Source organism: Zootermopsis nevadensis, unplaced genomic scaffold, assembly GCF_977971745.1.
Source record: "Zootermopsis nevadensis isolate Lab colony 2312 unplaced genomic scaffold, Znev_1.0 Znev_ptg000008l, whole genome shotgun sequence".
NCBI lineage: Eukaryota > Metazoa > Arthropoda > Insecta > Blattodea > Termopsidae > Zootermopsis > Zootermopsis nevadensis.
Window position 1 is genome coordinate 11,349,634 of NW_028259140.1, and position 7,727 is coordinate 11,357,360.

At 38.3% G+C, this 7,727-nt stretch overlaps 1 long non-coding RNA gene across 2 annotated transcripts in view; it reads left to right on the forward strand.

The window, feature by feature from the left end:
* The window catches only part of LOC110830188 (uncharacterized), a 296,733-nt gene that overhangs the window by 152,364 nt on the left and 136,642 nt on the right, over positions 1–7,727 (forward strand). The gene's annotated exons all lie outside the window — the stretch shown is intronic.

Sequence of the window (7,727 nt, forward strand, 5' to 3'; positions counted from 1 at the left end):
AATGTCTATAGATCAAGCCAACGAAAGTAGTGGAACTACAGTGCTCAGGAACTTGAAGAACGGGTCGTTTCCAGTATATTTTAATGTCTTTGTTTTTCAGTACCAGACTGGAAGAAAAACGATTCTGGTCTGCATTGCAGCAAATATTTTCCGAATTAGTTTGATAGTGACAACCTTGTGAACGCTGTTCTGATTTGTTACTGCCTTTCCCAGTTAAATCCTTTTTTTAAAATCTGATGCTATTTAGAACATTTATTAGCTACCTTTCTATCGGCTAATGACCTTGGTCTGTTGTTTGGTGACGAGTTTACCTCTAACAAACTGTGTTCTTATTTATTTTATTTACGTATTCGATTAACGTCATAACATCAGAACGGGAACACGAAAAACTTATGTGTCACATGTCATCCCATTCCGTCTTTGTTTCCTAGAATCTTCCTCGTGACACATTCGAAAGAAAGGCTGAAAACCAATGGTGATAAAGCGTATCTTTCAGACGATTCAGAACAGAAAAAGAGGGACACAAATATTAATCTATATGTAATCTAATATACGGTATCTTTGAAATACATTTTAACCAGACTGTCTAAATTCACTGGTACACCAGACTCAATGAGAATATTGTAATTCCATTATAACTGGAATAAAAATTAGCCCTATCTATTGGGCCCAACGGAGTAGGTACCTGAAGACGGAGATAGAGCCCCATCTCCGAAACGTCGTTTTTCTATTTTATTATTTTACTAGACGATGGAAAATATCCAAGGAAATTTTTATTCTAATAACTCACCGTCGTCACGAACTTTTAGATCCATTATAACTCATCATACGCTTTCTTGATGTGTATAAATAGTTTATGTACAGTCCCATTTTACAGCCATTGTTTCTCCACTATTCACGAACATAAAGAATCTAATCAGTAGTTGATCTATTACGTCTAAATGCCCAATTATTCCCGATCATTTCGTGTACGTATAGGGTTGACCTTGAAATCTGAATGTTAGATAACATTTTGTGTGTACTTGATAACTGATAACCCTGGATCATTAATTAAGTAATTTATATCACCTTCCTTACAAATAGTTACATGCAGTAACATTTCCACATGATCGGCATTTCTTCCTTGATCCATATACACTTAATAAGTTCTCGTACTTAACGTAATGTAGAACTTAACGCTTGGATTAATTCTGCCGAAATTTTATCAGTATCTGGTAATTTGTACCTCTTAAAATTTCCAATAGCAGATCCAAGTTCAATTGACCTGGACTCAGATCTATTGGCTCGTCTGTATATTTGAGTCTACCTAACCTTACCTTAAAGATGAAGGCAGAAGTTATTATTTTAAATACTCAAAATAGTGTGTGATTATGAGAGATCACCATTCTTATCCTTTAATAAGTCAGTTTTAGGTTTGTAATCCTCCATAAAATTTATTTATGATTCTGCATAATTTATTTATGTTTCAAGCCAATTAATTTTGTCTTACAGATGTTACATTTGTTTGCTTGCCTAGCTTCACGTCTTACATTATCCATATTATCTTCATTCGTCTGGCTTGGATTCTGCAGCTGCTGCTATTTAGTCTGCTTACTTTTACCAAATCATTTTAAACATTCTTCGTCAAACCATGGTTCATGCTGCTGAAATCATAACAGCTCACGCTCTGTTTTTGGCTGAAATGTTGATATAGTCTGATAATTTCCCCAAGTCCTGTTGATGGTATTTGTGGTCCATCTTTCGTATTTTCTTCTCATAATGTGCCCGGCCCGTCGATGTTTCGCCTTGTCCACATATTCCAGAGCATCCTTGATTTTTCGACATATTTCGAACGTCGCTATTGTGTTCATTTCTTTCTTGAGAGTTAGCCCCACGATTCGTCTTTCGAGTGGGGCCTGGGTGACCTTTAATTGATTATCAAGACTTTTGTTAGGTTCCAAGTCTCTCCAGCATAGCACATTGCGGGCAGAACTGTGGTGTTAAATGTTCCTGCCTTGAGTTGCCCCGTTGAATGCCGCCAAACCAGTGCGGCGTCTTCGTGCGATTTCTGGTCTTAAGTCGTCGGACATATTGAGCAGTCGACCAAGGTATATGTATTCGCCAATATCTTCGATTTCATCTAGAGGCAGACTATTCAGGGAATGGGAAACGGGAAACATTGTGCTTACAGCAGCCGTCAAATAGCTCCATTGACGCATGTCGATTGACCTTTGTCTGTAAAAGACGCTGATGGATTTGTTTTTGAAACCTGTTGTTTTAATACGACCAGAACTTGACATGAGCTGAAATCGAACTTTGATTTTCTGAAATATTTCTCGTTGTACAGATGACAAAATAAACTTTGCCTTCTAATGCGGCCTACAATAAATCTGACATGTTTCAATACAATGAATAGGCTATAGATGCAAACGAAGTAGGAGAAGAATCATTCATGACTTCGTGTAAAGCGTATTTTTTAATACCTTAAAGTTTTCGGCCTGACACTCATTTTAGCCTGTTTTGCATTCTTAAGGAAGAAGTAGATTCTTTTGAGATCGCCATACCGCGTGTGTGTGTTTTCCTTCCAACCTTTAACCAAGTGACCGATTTTCATGAGTTTTGATATGAAAGTTACGTCACTGGAAGCCGCTTGAATATAACTTTTCTTTTTCAATTTCCTACGATAAATTGGGTTTGTCCACTGAATAAGCTACGGGCATGGGCAGTCAAGGTTCGAATCTTGACAGATGCAAGAGATAGTCGTCTTCCCCACAACGTCCAGACCGATTCGGGGATTCACCCAGCCTCCTATATAACTCGTACCGAGGATAAAGTTGGCTGAGCGTGAAGCTAAACCACTTGCCTGTATTTGGTACTGACGTAAGAATAGTGGAGACTTTCCTTCTATTCTCCATACATCTTCAAGTTGTGATGAGTACTGGCTTCAACAATCAATGACAAATTTACCATTTTACAGTAAGTAATAAGAAATTAGGCGAAGAATAAACTTTTGAAGTGGATGCTGCACTGGCACGTTTGAAATGATGTAGACGTTGGCAGAACTGCTAAAAACACGTAACTTTTATTCCTTGTTTATGTAGAATGTAAAACAACACGTCTGGTTGCTAATGTGTTATTTTTTTAATTGGATACATATAACATTCCTTAAAATGTTTTAATTTCTTTTTGGTCCTAGGACCTTCAGCCATTCTTAAAACATAGACAATTTCGCTGTCTCTCCAGAGTTTCAAAATTTTTGCTTCTCAGTATCTTGAAACTGTAAATTCCACGAAGATCTCGAGATGAGATTGTCGCCGCGTTATCACGTCATAATTTAGCGCAGGAAGTTATGACATTACGCGACGCTGTTCAAGTCTTTTAGTCTGCCATGGAAGTCTGCAGGCGGCAAGACTAAACATTGGTTGCGTCCCGTGTGAGAATTCCCAGAGCTGATATTCGTCTAAATAAAACAAATAGGTAGACTGAAACATGTGCATAGATCGGTAAGCCTGTGAACATAAGACAGCCGAATTGGTTTCAGACGGTCGTTTTTAACACATTTTCTGTAAGTCATATCGAAAGTGAGGATTTGTCTTACCACACGCAAGCACGCTCTACTTAACTTTGAACCGTGGAAAAATTTGCGTCAAACTCATTGGACTAAGTTACTGCGTAGCTTAGAGGATGGTACAATTTGTTTTTGAAGGAAAACCAATCAGAAAGAAGGTTATAATAACAGAGATGTGTCCCGGAAGTTATGGGCGGAAATTGGGCAGTGGGACCGAGGAAAATAATAATGCAAGTAGCATGTCTTTATTTTTAACGATAAAAAGTTTTATTGCTCAATTCTGAAAATGTTTATTTAATTGATCCTACAACACTGAAGTATGTATTTAATTATTAATGTATTTAGTATGCTGTTTTATTTGTGGATAAATTCTCGAGGACATAATCTCTCTGCTTCAATTGGTTGTGCTGTATTTGTTTCTAGCACCCCCTGCCTATGATCATGTTCTATAGTAAATAAACGCACTTCACAATTTCATATACTTTTATTGAACTTTGATCTCATTTAATAATAATCTCAAATGGATTCACTTTCCAGTTGAGTTCAGAGTTGGTCGTTTGTCGTAAATCCAATTTAACCATTGCCTAAAACGGGCCATACTTAGTAAACCAATTGGATTAAACCAGCTTCAAGTAACAAGTTTAATGCAAATAGTTTCTTGCTGGATAATTTTCATTGGCTGAGTTTCAGTCATAAAGAATCAAGGTTATGATTGTGGTGTAATAATATTAATTGAAGTCAACATATTTTAATACAGTTTTTGTTTGTATTGCAAATCGTTCCTGTATTATGTAACACATGCTCAATTATTATATTCCAAAGGATTGTAAACAATTGGGGAACATATTTTTAAAATAAATGCTATGTGTATTATCTTCTTGGTATCTGCAAAAACAATTCCATTAAAAGACGACTAAAAATTGTTAAAAGTCATGTATGTAATCAAAACTCTCTGAATAGATTATGCGTTTTTGCATCTCTACGCCTTGTCAGTTTGTGCCCTGTTGCGCCTTTCAGACTGTGACGTCACGTTCCTATAATAAGGCTTCGATTCACCTGCGTCGTCGTCCGTCTTGTCAGCTGCTTCCCACGCAGCGTTTCGGAGAAACTGAAGTTGCTAGAAAACGTTCTGCTCAATTTAATACGATGACAGTTGCGTATCAATCGTTTCACGTGATTGTGTATGACCTGCAGTTTACAATGGAATTTTTCGACGATACCATCTTTCAAGTTTTATAAAACCGATTAAATGTAAGTAGTTTCTTCTCCAAATGGCGGCCTATTTGTCAGAGGCTAAATTCCTACTGGGTTTAAGCTCAGATTCAAACCCTCAGCCTCCTACCACAACCACCACCGTGACTAGATTTCCTGCTACACATTCTGGAGGTCCCAGATTCGAGTTTTGATCCAGAGACCGCCTGTCCTGAATGAAGAATTTTTTCCACGAACTGTTGTATTAATACGCTATCCTGAAATACCTAACGACTGCTTCCAGCCAAATGTTCTCTTGTTCACCGTCCACAGTCTTTCTGTCATGCGGCGACAGCTGGTCTGTGTTTCCTGTGCTGTTGAAAAAGAGTCGATAAATAAGTCGAGTCCCCTGGGTGACCGATATAAGTGTCACGATATGACCTCGCGTAACCTGCCCTCGGAATTTCCCCAACTGACATACGAAATTAATTATGATAGCGTAGTTTTCCATATTTTTTCGCCCCCAGATCAATACTGTTCTGAAATCCGTGATTATTACCCGGACTGCAAAACGCCTTCGCGCTTACTGAAGACATTCCATGTATTGGCGAAAACTTTATGTTAGCCATATTAACTCGGTTAACACTTTTTAAAACGAAAATCAATTAATGTTACTTTCGCCGTCCAGTTGTGACACATAAGCTGGAACACCGCAGAATCGATCAGATAAAATGTTTCTTTAGAAGCCATAGGTAATTGGTCGCTGTTAGCCACGTAGTCCTGGGTTAACGTGGGCTTTCTGTGCACGCAGACGCATTTACAAGTGACACGACACAGTGGTGTAGAGTTACTGAATGAAGGGGCTGTGTGACCTTCCAATATAAGATGTTAGCCAGACCTCTACTGCTAACACGCTACTTGCTTGCGTGCTGGCTTTTGACGTAGTGTACCGCATCACATCTTTCGTGATTAATTTCATGACCTTCGTTGCACGCATGTGTCGTATTGTGACATGTGATTATGTATCATGGAAGATGAAGTTTATGACTGTGTTGTAGAAGACATTATCGTAAAAGAGTAATTTTCTTGTGGGAATTCTGCTTCTAAGAACAAAATAATTAAGTAAGTCTGATTTTGACCAAGATTCGTCAATTTATTTTAGTCACTAGTTGGAAATAAACGTGTACAGGTAGGACTCGGTTTACGCCAGTGTTAGGTTCCTGATATTTCCGGCGTAAACCGAATCCTACCTGTATTTGAAATCATCGTTAAACAAATCAAGCATTAAACAAACAAATGTTTTGTCATTATCTCCTCCAATTTACAAATAGCCTATTCGTCGAATTACTTCAGTTTGAAATCTGTTATTCGAATCAGATTTTGTGCTTCATTTGTCTACAGGTTTGCCAACTCAAGCATTATACCAATTCTTACATGTCAATTTGTAGTTTTCTGGATTGTGTAATCTGGTGGGATGTTATAAACGTTAGGAACTTCGAAACGTTGGCCAACTGTCTACAAGACAACACGGTGTTACAACTCGGAAGACCAAAATGGAATAGTCTTTTTAACCACCAAGAGGACACTCTCATTCTTGCAGTTTTTCATGCTCGTATTTTATGATGTGAAGTTTGCGAAAACTGTCATATCTTACTTCTTCTGGAGTATGACGTAATGGGAATTTCTTGTCTAAAATGTTAACAGTTTTGCTCCAGTATGAAGAGACTAGAACGTTTTCTATTAACTATGACGAGGAAGTCTTAAACAGCACTTAAACATATTTTTTTATTTATCTGACATATAAATTGAAATAATTAACTATTCATATTTTCTTCATTAAAGAGTTTGGTACGATTTAATGTAGTGTAAAGAGTGATTTCAAAAATGATGATAAACCAACATATTTTGTCATGTAGCCTATCGTTGGCCATACATTAGTAAAAAGTCAAGGTACTCTAAATTTATGCTGTTCTGTCAACAATCAGTTTCCGATAAACAGCTGAATCATTCCAGAAGACAAAATTTTTAAAAAGTATGTTCATATATTTCTGTGTAATTTGTTTTGTTAACACATAGACAAGTGTCAATGAATAAATCTTATGTTGAGATAAGCTTAAGTTCTTACAATAACTGCCTTCTGACATTGATTCTCAAAATGATAACTAACCAACGAACAACTCTGTATTATACGTTGCCCTGATGCTGGAGGCATCATGGACCTCTGAAACGTTGGTAAACGTTTACCAGACTACACGGCGCAACAACCCAGAAGACAGCCATCTATAGACTTGAAGTTGTTAAATACAGAGCAGAACTGATATTTCATCAAAACAAATTTGGTAGCAACTAATGCCAGGAATATTTCTTGTTGTATACGATTAATTCGCTTCCAGTGTTGATGTCAAGACCGTGCTCTTGAAGTTGACGAAGTTGGAGTTGACCGCTTCAGCATGGTCCCGCCGTACGATAGACTATCCCAGAGGCCCGATCTCGTCTTAGTTTGCATGGCGCATGCGCAACTCGTCTGTCGTACACACCAGCAGAACTACCTGGCCGCCTCTGGTCGTTCGTTACGCAAGGACTTCGAGCCTTCTAAACCTTCGAATGATTCAACTCACGCCGCTCGTTTCGTCTTTATTTTTCTTTACGCAGTTTCGTTTCAGCACGTTGTTAGTCCAACAAATCCATGTCCGAGTCTTCATACAGCGGAAAGGTAGGAGGATGGACCTACATGAACAAATTGGGCCGAGTGCGATTTGAAGCCGCGATCCCAGCGATTATAATCATCCTGATATTCGTCATTCGACGGAATAAAACTTTTTAATACGAGACAGCGTTTGGAAATGTGCCAAGTTGTGACGTGGGACAGTACGATACATATACACCTCTGCCGCGAGTACGCTAGGGTCAATGTACCCGGTGGGTGGCGTGCCTTGTGGTAGGTTATGGACTCGTTCCTCGATGTAGGTCGTAAGGCTGTAAGTACATC